Source organism: Mytilus californianus, unplaced genomic scaffold (assembly GCF_021869535.1).
Source record: "Mytilus californianus isolate M0D057914Y unplaced genomic scaffold, xbMytCali1.0.p SCAF_6, whole genome shotgun sequence".
NCBI classification, from domain to species: Eukaryota; Metazoa; Mollusca; class Bivalvia; order Mytilida; family Mytilidae; genus Mytilus; species Mytilus californianus.
Genome location: NW_026262712.1, coordinates 17,578,076 through 17,589,865, shown reverse-complemented (window position 1 = coordinate 17,589,865; position 11,790 = coordinate 17,578,076).

The following is an 11,790-nucleotide window of genomic DNA, read 5'->3' as shown; positions in this document are numbered from 1 at the left end:
CCACTCCATATTTTGTTTTTTAATTTTGACCAGAATGTGAGATGAATTGGATCGACAACGCTTGAAATATATAAAGGGAATTAGTCCACTTGTAAACGAGTATCAACAGAACAAAAAATGTTCCCGACGTATCTTGTGTATTATGTAGATACCTTTCACATACCATCTGCAAACTGGTAACACCAGGTTGTGAAATTACTGGATCATCCCCTTGAACTTTGAAGGATAACAATGCCTTTTCGGCGGTTTCATTTTTTTTAAAGAAAAACAGATGGCGTAGATTTTGTTTCTTTCAACTAATCTACAAGGTTGGCCAGATCAATGAAAGGGTAAAGTGTCACATGCTATTAATGGGGAAAAGAAGAAACGGATCCGAATGACGCAAGAGTTACATTTACGGAAAATGAAAATATCATTAAATTGGTTGATCTTATAAATGAGATATACAGCATTATTTTGACACTTGTTCAGAAAAATAGACTAATATCAATTATAAACTGATGAACAACAAATATATGTTTATTCGAAATCCCAATAGATTTAGCGATGAATAACAAAATAAAAGTGTGCCTTTTGTAGCAATCTTATTTCTTATCCAATTGATTAGCGATACCTTAGCCATCAGTTGAAGCAACGTTTAACAAATATTGCCAAAATACTCCCATGTGATCAATCCAAACACTCTAATATAATTGCACGGTGTAGGAGTAAGGTCACTCGTGTCGACTTTTATGACTTTGAAAAAAATTACGGAAATCAGCAGTTTTGGCATATAAGACAAAAGGGAAAGGATATCGATCCTAAAAAGAATGAAGTTATAAGTAAATTAAAGATATTTGTTTAGCTGATTAAATCCTAGAGAATAGTTGTTTATCGCTCTTGTGAATCATTTTCTGTTATAACGTCAATATTAAGTATTTATGTAAAAGGAATTATATATATGACAAGTTTAATAGCATCAGACATGATATATACAAAGAAAGTACAGATTATATCAGAATGTCTGGACATTAAGTCTGGTAAAATGCAAACATTTATAGCTTGAAAAGTCAAACAATGACTAAACACTTTACAAACAACACAATTTTTCGAAAAGTCACAAAAATGTAAAACGATAAATCTGAATATCATATCATACATGTACTCGAAGGCTTACGCAAAAAAAAAACACCGATAAAACAGAGGTACATGCAATAAATTAGAAAAAGGTACTAAAAATTGATAATGAACACAAAATTGATAATTTATTATAGGTACAATTTTAAGTCTTGGTAATCAAATTTCTTAAGAGTTCCTTTTTTCGATCTGATTTGACACAGTTCTTTTGAATTTTAAGATAAAACCATAAACTGATTAACGGGAACTATAAAGATACTGGACTGCATTGTACTCAATTGCACAAAAAACCAAAAACAAAAAAAAACAAAAAAAAATCAATCAAAAGCGCTCATCATTTCAGTTATGATAAAACAACCTTATATCTATATTTCAAACATTCAACTTTAAACATTACATAAATTTAAGCAATTAACCTCTGAAGCCACTTGTTCCTCCACCAATGGTTTATTATTTCAGTTTCTCACCAAGCAGGGATTGCATATACTCGGGTTTTAAAGGAGTCTTATTCTTCTTTAAACATCTCAGTCGTTTTACAACGATGACGGTACTGCACGTAAGATTACGATTATAACCTCCGATTAGAAATGACCTAAACATAAATCTAATGTTATGCCCTACTTTCAATTTGTACATACAGTCCGATAGAATGTAAGGTGCAAGTGGGTGAAGTCACAGTTAAACGAAACTTTGAACGGCGCTGTGGAAGAAAGTTTTGCTCTCTAGGAAATTAAATGCTAGTAAGATCATTCAAAAAGTGACTATACATGCATCTGCAGATTTACACTTATTTACCGTGAAACGGTTCGTTTTCTAGAACAGTATTGTTTCATCAAATAAAAATGGCTATCTTTGCAACGTGTCGTATCGGTCCCCTTCGATGTACAAAAGTTCTAAATGTAATCGAAATAATCTCATACTAGTGCAAATTGTAAAGATAGTGGCAACGGCTAAGACCTGCTTCTGCTCATATTTTATTAATTCTAAATGTTTCATAAAACATAGTTATGATATATATGTAAAATTTTTGAAAGCTGTAAAATACGAAATTTTAAGTGCAACAATTTCAAAATTGATGAGAACATGAATAAAATAGACTTATCATTTTTTTGTACATATACTATGAGGAAACATGAGTCACAGAAGTGATATTATTTTTGCGTTCATTTGATTTAAAATAATGATTTTTTTGGCAACCCCAGACAAGATTTGCACAGAAAACCAAAAGATCTTTTAACAGGGATTTTAGTTGTAACATTTGGAAAATAAATAGACTACTCGTGTGTTTGCACAAAAAAAGTAAAATAACAAAAATACCGAACGCCAAGGAAAATTCAAAATGGAAAGTCCCTTATCAAATGGCAAAATCAAAAACTCAAACACATCAAACGAATGGAAAACAACTGTCATATTCCTGACTTGGCACAGACATTTCCTTATGTAGAAAATGGTGGATTAAACCTATTAATGCGATTGTTTTTGTTTACAGACGCTTAACTACCTTTATAGTCAAACCAACTTCGTCGTAGTCTCTTTAGTTGACCACACACTAACAGATGTTCTTGAATTTTGTCCATATTTGTACATGTTTTAACATATTGTAAAATAAAACCATTCCAAGGCTACTATTGGCTTTACATGCAAAACTCTTTATTGATTTAGTACAAAATCAAAATTTGGGAGTACAGTAGGAAACGTAGATTTTCTGTAAAATTCCCGTATGATTGATATTGACACAAAAAGGTGTACAAAATCCTTAAGTAAGACATGGCTTAAGACATAACATTTAGTTCCTGCGACTTAAAAACATTGTTATGTCATTTATTGCTACATGTGACACATTGTACATATTGAAGCATGCTACTAATACAAGAAATCACACTATTACAAGTTTTAATGACTTCATGAGTTACTCCTCCTTCTTGAACAGGCAACGTACACCAGAATCTGAAGTTAATTTTTCTTACGCTGTATCGCTCACTTATCAATGTACAATAATTGTCTTTGCAATCATGTCATTCACTGCCATTGTACATACGACAGATAGACGCGACTACTCTCAGGTGAACATACAAGGTATATCAATAACAGGAAAACTCTGCTTAATCAATTTTGAGTTCTAATATAATTTTACATAATATTACACCAGCATAACTAAGTAACCTTGGCAACACTTATATTAAAGCAAAACAGATATCCATCTTCTTTTTCTTAGGGCTTCGGTGGCTGAGTGGTCTAAGTACTTCATCTACAGTATCATTAGCCAGTAAACACTGATGTTGTGAGTTCCAATGCCCTCAAAGTGGAGTAACCCATATATTTATCAAGGATCTCAGGGGAAAAGGCCCATTGACTCATATTGATAGCAACAGATATCAAGTTACCAGAACAAAAAATCCAAAACCTTTATGAAAAGATAAAATAATCGAAGAAAAAATATATGAAGGGTAATTCAGACATGTATTACATAGTTTAGCTGACAAAGATTGTCGACCCATATTACTATACTCAGGGCAAAATATTGAATTCGGATATTGCTCATTTAAGCAAAAAAATAAAACATAAAATAAAATAGATTTATCTTCTTAAAAATTGCGAAAAATACAAAAATGCAGTATGCCTAACTGAAAATTTTAAACAAAATTAACAGCATTTTTGTGATTGTCTTCTTGTCATTAAAAGGTCACGTCATCTTCACTTCCGGTCACAATCTTAAAAAAAAAACCTTAATAACAGTAAAAAAATCAATGAAAACAAAAATTCGGTGTTAAAATCAATATACTAATGAATCAAAATGGTTACCTTTTTTCAGCCTTCTGCAATTGCGCAGATATCCTTTTGATATCGTTTCTCCTATCGGTTCCGTTTCTCCCTTTCGGTATCGTTTCTGAGCGGAATTTGCGTAAAACGCCATAAAGAAAAATACGATTTTCTGCAATATTGTATCTGATTACATTATAAAGGACATACAATTTGTCGCAATTTTGAAAATAAAGTAGATACAATGGATAAGCGTTGGTTCGTTAAAAAGATACCACGAACCCACAGGGTAAGTGCTATCTTTTAAACGATCCAACGCTTATCCATTGTGTCTATAACTAATAACTATTGTTGAGACGTCTTTTCAAATTTACGGTTCTTTCATGTCCCTTTCATTAATTAGACCCTTTTGTCAGTGACTTTAAATAGCCACTTTATTATCTTGAACTATTGACAAGAAACAATCAATAATTAGAAGTATACAGGTAGTGGATTTAAATCATGAAATAATATCAAAAATAAAATGGCATTCAGTATAATGTACTGAAATTTCTATTGCACTATTATGAATCTGACTGATATTATCCGTATTTCACAAAATCAGGCACATTCGAATTAGTTTCGAAGTGAAAATAATATGTTTGTTACCGAAACTACATCACGCTTTTCTCTCATATAGATTTGCGCATATGCATTTGTAAAGATATGTTTTAAAACAGGTGAAATCATCTCTATATATATTTTTTTTAAATTGGACAAACTGGATGTAATCATTTCCTTTTAAAATAGTGAAATAGCCGATAATAAACCAAAAATAAACGGGATTAATACAAAACATATCAAAAATAAAATACTTAATCAGAAAAACGGAAAAACGAAAGAAAATTGACAACAAAGAGAATCAGGCATTCGAACCTTAACCATTCGGACAATATCCACTAACTTTGACTCTTCAATTCATTCATCTGAACCTCGCGGCTGCCAACTCATACTGTACGATTGTCTATTATGTATATTACTATAAATGTGTCCATTGTACTTGTGTGTATCATATTTTAAAATTAATTTATGTTCATTAATATATATATTATTTATATTATGGTGTTAGCCCTGTATAACCACGTTTTATCCGATGGAGAATGTCTGTCATAAAATTGTCACATGTTTAGACGTGAATAACTAGAGGCTCTCAAGAGCCTGTGTCGCTCACCTGATTCTACTTTGGTTTTGGAAATCATGTGAAATAGATTAAAATCATAACAGATACCCTAATAATGAGTGAGGCCAAATTCGGTTTAATATTGGTCCTGTAATTTAATAAAAAATCCTGGTGGTCATCTTGAACAGTAAATCGGCAACAAAGTAGCAACACTTAATCAGCACCTCATAAGAAACATGTATGCCATGTTTTGGTTTCATTCCATTCAGTGCACCTCTAGAAGAAGCATTTGTATGTATTTCCCATAGGGTCTTATGTTAAAGGAAGTCCCCCCATTGGCCGCCATCATGGATGAAGGATCAGCTTCAAAGTAACAAAACTTAGTCAGCACCTCATAAGGAACATTCATGCCATGTTTGGTATCAATCCATTCAGTATGTGGTTCTCTAAAAGAAGACTTTTGTATGTATTGTCCATAGGGTCCTATGTTAAACTAAGTCCTCCGCTGGCGGCCATCTTAGATTATGGATCGGCTTCATAGAAACAACACTTGGTCAACACCTCATAAGGAACATTCATGCCATGTTTGGTTTCATTGCATTCAGTGGTTCTCTAAAAGAAGCCATTTGTATGTATTTCTCATAGGGTCCCATGTTAAACTAAGTCCCCTGCAGGCGGCCATCTTGGATTATGGATCGGCTTCAAAGTAACAACACTCGGTCAGCACCTCATAAGAAACATTCATGCCATGTTTGGTTTCATTACATTCAGTGGTTCTCTAAATGAAGACATTTGTATGTATTTCCCATAGGGTCCTATGTTAAACTAGGTCCCCTGCTGGCGGCCATCTTGGATTATGGATCAGCTTCATAGTAACAACACTTGGTCAGCACCTCATAAGGAACATTCATGCCATGTTTGGTTTCATTCCATTCAGTGGTTCTCTAAAAGAAGACATTTGTATGTATTTCCCATAGGGTCCTATGTTAAACTAGGTCCCCTGCTGGCGGCCATCTTGGATTATGGATCAGCTTCATAGTAACAACACTCGGTCAGCACCTCATAAGGAAAATTCATACCATGTTTGGTTTCATTCCATTCAGTGGTTCTCTAAAAGAAGACATTTGTATGTATTTCCCATAGAGTCCTATGTTAAACTAAGTCCCCCGCTGGCGGCCATCTTGGATGATGGATCCGCTACAAAGTAACAACACTTGGTCAGCACCTCATAAGGAACATTCATGCCATGTTTTGTTTCATTCCATTCAGTGGTTCTCTAGAAGAAGTTCAAAATGTGAAAAGTTAACGCCGACGACGGACGACGCCGGACGACGACGGACGACGGACGCCAAGTGATGAGAAAAGTTCACTTGGCCCTTAGGGCCAGGTGAGCTAATAAAATTAAAATGTGATGTGGCGGCATGGTAATTAACATTGTCATCGTTTAAGACAGACAAAATAGCTGATCTGAAAGGTACACCATCTACTTGCAACTATACATCATGTACTGTGTTACATTCCTAGATAAAGCTGACGAGGAAAGGCATTACATCGACCACCGAAAGCTGTATTTTTATGTAGCCTAGGTGGACGAGTGATCTAGGGCGCTGGACACGGTGCAGGTGGTGTCGCCACGATGTCACAGAAGGAAGGGTTCGAATCCCGCTGAGGGAAGAACAAAAATTTGCTAACGCAAATTTGAAGATCTAACATTGTTGGGCTAAATTTGAGACGAATTATATATATATATATATATATATATATATATATATATATATGCAATTACTTTGTACACAAAAAGTGTGTACATGTATTATGAAACCTTGTGAAGGAAAATGATCATAAATGCAACTTGACGATGATTTTTTTTTTAAACTTTCTTAAGGAATTTGATCCATTTGATCATGAAAATTAAGCATAGCTTTAGTTTTACTGTGTGTTTTCAAAACGTGCAAATCTCTAACTGCGATTTAATCATATATGCCTGCTTTGGTCAATTTATATCAAAGTGGAGTAACCCATATATTTATCAAGGATCTCAGGGGAAAAGGCCCATTGACTCATATTGATAGCAACAGATATCAAGTTACCAGAACAAAAAATCCAAAACCTTTATGAAAAGATAAAATAATCGAAGAAAAAATATATGAAGGGTAATTCAGACATGTTTCACATAGTTTAGCTGACAAAGATTGTCGACCCATATTACTATACTCAGGGCAAAATATTAAAATCGGATATTGTTCATTTAAGCAAAAAAATAAAACATAAAATAAAATAGATTTATCTTCTTAAAAATTGCGAAAAATACAAAAATGCAGTATGCTTAACTGAAAATTTTAAACAAAATTAACAGCATTTTTGTGATTGTCTTCTTGTCATTAAAAGGTCACGTCATCTTCACTTCCGGTCACAATCTTCAAAAAAAAAATCCTTAATAACAGTAAAAAAATCAATGAAAACAAAAATTCGGTGTTAAAATCAATATACTAATGAATCAAAATGGTTACCTTTTTTCAGCCTTCTGCAATTGCGCAGATATCCTTTTGATATCGTTTCTCCTATCGGTTCCGTTTCTCCCTTTCGGTATCGTTTCTGAGCGGAATTTGCGTAAAACGCCATAAAGAAAAATACGATTTTCTGCTATATTGTATCTGATTACATTATAAAGGACATACAATTTGTCGCAATTTTGAAAATAAAGTAGATACAATGGATAAGCGTTGGTTCGTTAAAACGATACCACGAACCCACAGGGTAAGTGCTATCTTTTTAACGATCCAGCGCTTATCCATTGTGTCTATAACTAATAACCATTGTTGAGACGTCTTTTCAAATTTACGGTTCTTTTATGTCCCTTTCATTAATTAGACCCTTTTGTCAGTGACTTTAAATAGCCACTTTATTATCTTGAACTATTGACAAGAAACAATCAATAATTAGAAGTATACAGGTAGTGGATTTAAATCATGAAATAATATCAAAAATAAAATGGCATTCAGTATAATGTACTGAAATTTCTATTGCACTATTATGAATCTGACTGATATTATCCGTATTTCACAAAATAAGGCACATTCGAATTAATTTCGAAGTGAAAATAATATGTTTGTTACCGAAACTACATCACGCTTTTCTCTCATATAGATTTGCGCATATGCATTTGTAAAGATATGTTTTAAAACAGGTGAAATCATCTCTATATATTTTTTTTTAAATTGGACAAACTGGATGTAATCATTTTCTTTTAAAATACGTGAAATAGCCGATAATAAACCAAAAATAAACGGGATTAATACAAAACATATCAATAATAAAATACTTAATCAGAAAAACGGAAAAACGAAAGAAAATTGACAACAAAGAGAATCAGGAATTCGAACCTTAACCATCCGGACAATATCTACTAACTTTAACTCTTCAACTCATTCATCTGAACCTCGCGGCTGCCAACTCATACTGTACGATTGTCTATTATGTATATTACTATAAATGTGCCCATTGTACTTGTGTGTATCATATTTTAAAATTAATTTATGTTCATTAATATATATGTTATTTATATTATGGTGTTAGCCCTAAAAAACCACGTTTTATCCGATGGAGAATGTCTGTCATAAAATTGTCACATGTTTGGACGTGTATAATGAAATTAAAATGTGATGTGGCGGCATGGTATTTAACATTGTCATCGTTTAAGACAGACAAAATAGCTGATCTGAAAGGTACACCATCTACTTGCAACTATACATCATGTACTGTGTTACATTCCAAAAAAAGCTGACGAGGAAATGCATTACATCGACCACCGAAAGCTGTATTTTTATGTAGCCTAGGTGGACGAGGGATCTAGGGCGCTGGACACGGTGCAGGTGGTGTCGCCACGATGTCACAGAAGGAAGGGTTCGAATCCCGCTGACGGAAGAACAAAAATTTGCTAACGCAAATTTGAAGATCCAACATTGTTGGGCTAAATTTGGGACGAATTATATATATATATATTATAAATATATATATATATATATAATATATACTTTTTATTTCTAACTTCTACGACAACACAGCCTAGCATTGCGCAGACGCCTTATCCCCTCCTCTAACTATAGCTAAACAACACCGCCTAGCATTGCGCAGACGCCTTATCCCCTCCTCTAACTATAGCTGATAGTTAGAGGAGGGGATGCTAGGCGGTGTTGTCGTAGAAGTTAGAAATAAAAAGTCCAGGTTCCAGCCCCGCTCGGGGAGGAAGTAAAGAATCAGATCTACTCTAACATCGTTAGGTTGATTTTTAGGCACTTTATATATAATATATACATATATATATATAAAAAATAGACATCTAAATTGCAACCTATTGGTAGCTGAGAGAGGTAGTCGATGTGTTTGATATCTGTCATACATAACAGAATTCAAGGAGGAGTTCACTTCCCAGTGAAAAAAAATAAAAATCGTAATCAAGATTTTTAAACAAAAATTGCCACTGACTATTTTGGAATAAAATGCTGTGTCCCAAATTGAAAAAAAATATTATGTTTGTAATTAGTTTTCAAATTGATGTTTATATATCCTGCTATTAAAATCTTTGGTTTTAAAAAATATTTTTGACAATTGCAAGTTTCTTTTATTTAAATAAAGAATAACAAATATGGTCCTTAATATCTTGATGATTAAAAGTAAAACGCTATCTTATATTTGTGGTAATTTATCATCCATGCAATTACTTTGTACACAAAAAGTGTGTACATGTATTATGAAACCTTGTGATGGAAAATGATCATAAATGCAACTTGACGATGATTTTTTTTTAAACTTTCTTAAGGAATTGGATCCATTTGATCATGAAAATTAAGTATAGCTTTAGTTTTACTGTGTGTTTTCAAAACGTGCAAATCAAACTGCGATTTAATCATATATGCCTGCTTTGATCAATTTATTTGACATTTTATCATGTGAAGAAATACATGTAGTAAAAGACCAATTTATATCAAGTACATACTTACACAAGCAGTTACCATCTTTTCATTCTGGTGTCAAAGGCCCTTTGAAAAAACATAAAAAAGCCAAATAGCAGGAAGTTAAATAGCATTGAAAACCCAAAATTCCGAAAGGTAAAGGAGCAAGATTGGTTACGTCGACAGGGAAAGAGTTTTCCTGCTTAGCATTTATCACCAGCCATGCGAATGAACACTCATTCAAATTGTTACAATCAGGAACAGGACACAATGGGTAAAATTACAGTTCAGAGGACTATTCTAGTATCTAACAAAAGATCTAAGACTGCATAATATCGCTAGTAAGCTAAGACACGGGCACATAAAATCGGCCAACCAATTCGTGATGTTGACCGTAAAACCTATGAAGTTTCGATTTCAGTCATTCTTTCTCATAACTTTATAGGAGCAGTTTTTTTGTGTAAAGAGCACAATCCTGTTCGTTTAGTTTGAATGTAAGTTATCGTATATAATTGTTTACTCACCAAGTATTGTCATTCTGTGGTTTATTCTTAGGACCTGATTATATATTGTGTTTTAATATTATGTCTTCGTTTATTTTGTTTATCTTAGTTTTTGATTTTTTCCGATGCTCCTCTAGTTTGTTCATAATATTATGCCTATATGTTAAAATTGTAATTGCTGAAAGTAACATTTGTATATGATACATATGTAATTTCAAATTGATTATTTTAAAACATAAACAAACAACATAAGATATAACTATACCAAAGCATCATGATTCTGGAGACATGATAACAAAAATATAGCCGTGTTTGCGAGATGAAAAATGAAAATATTGTTGTTGTTTAAAGATTTAAAGGTATAACTATGCAACTATCTATACGGTCAATCGAGTGTAGCAAATAGAAAACTGTCAAATATGCATGTACAAAATAGGCCCAGACCTAAATAAATTAACCCATGCATTAACACTTACTTTTATCTTTTCGACTTTTGTCTGATCAATGAAGGATTTTCTTGGAACATTTCATATTGCACTGTTGTGTTAAAGCAAATGTGCACAAACTACCATATTTACTGCGATCTTGCTGTTTATTGTTTAATTGTAAGCTGATCTAAAGCTTTAATCGAAGGATAACCAAATGGACCTTACAACCGTCAAGTAAAAGAAAGCGACAACTAAAATATTTATTATACTGAGTTTTCTTGTGTTTTAATTCATCTTGACTTTACTGTTGCTTTACTTTGATTGTCCTATCAAAAATTTGCAATCGTTAATCATAAAAAGGAATCATAGAGATAATCAAATTCACATTTTGTCTGTCTTTCAATCCTGATGGTGTGAAACAAGAAAACTATAAAAATGTAAATAGTCGCTTAAGTCCTATCAACCATTGTCATTAACATTGTTCGACCAATCAATCTAGAAACGTCATGGGAACAGGAGTGCTATGTGAATGTGTGACGTCATATTTTATGAAGGTATTTGATACTGCTGGTACAAATTAGACTTGACATTGATGTTTTTTATTTAAATAAATACATTTCAAGAATACACTAGACGTATTAATGCGTCTCGTGTGGTCATATGCGTCTCCACTTAAGAATACATTTATTAGGAAAACGTGGATGAATATTTATTTGAGTGAATCATCACTTCCTCGTGTTTTTCAGACAGAATATGTTTGTACTAAAATAGAAACAGAAATATTTATCAATAGAATAACTTGAAAAGAAGAAAAAATATAAATGATAAGAAGAGCAATGAAAAAGAAAAAAATTAACATAGAATTCAACACT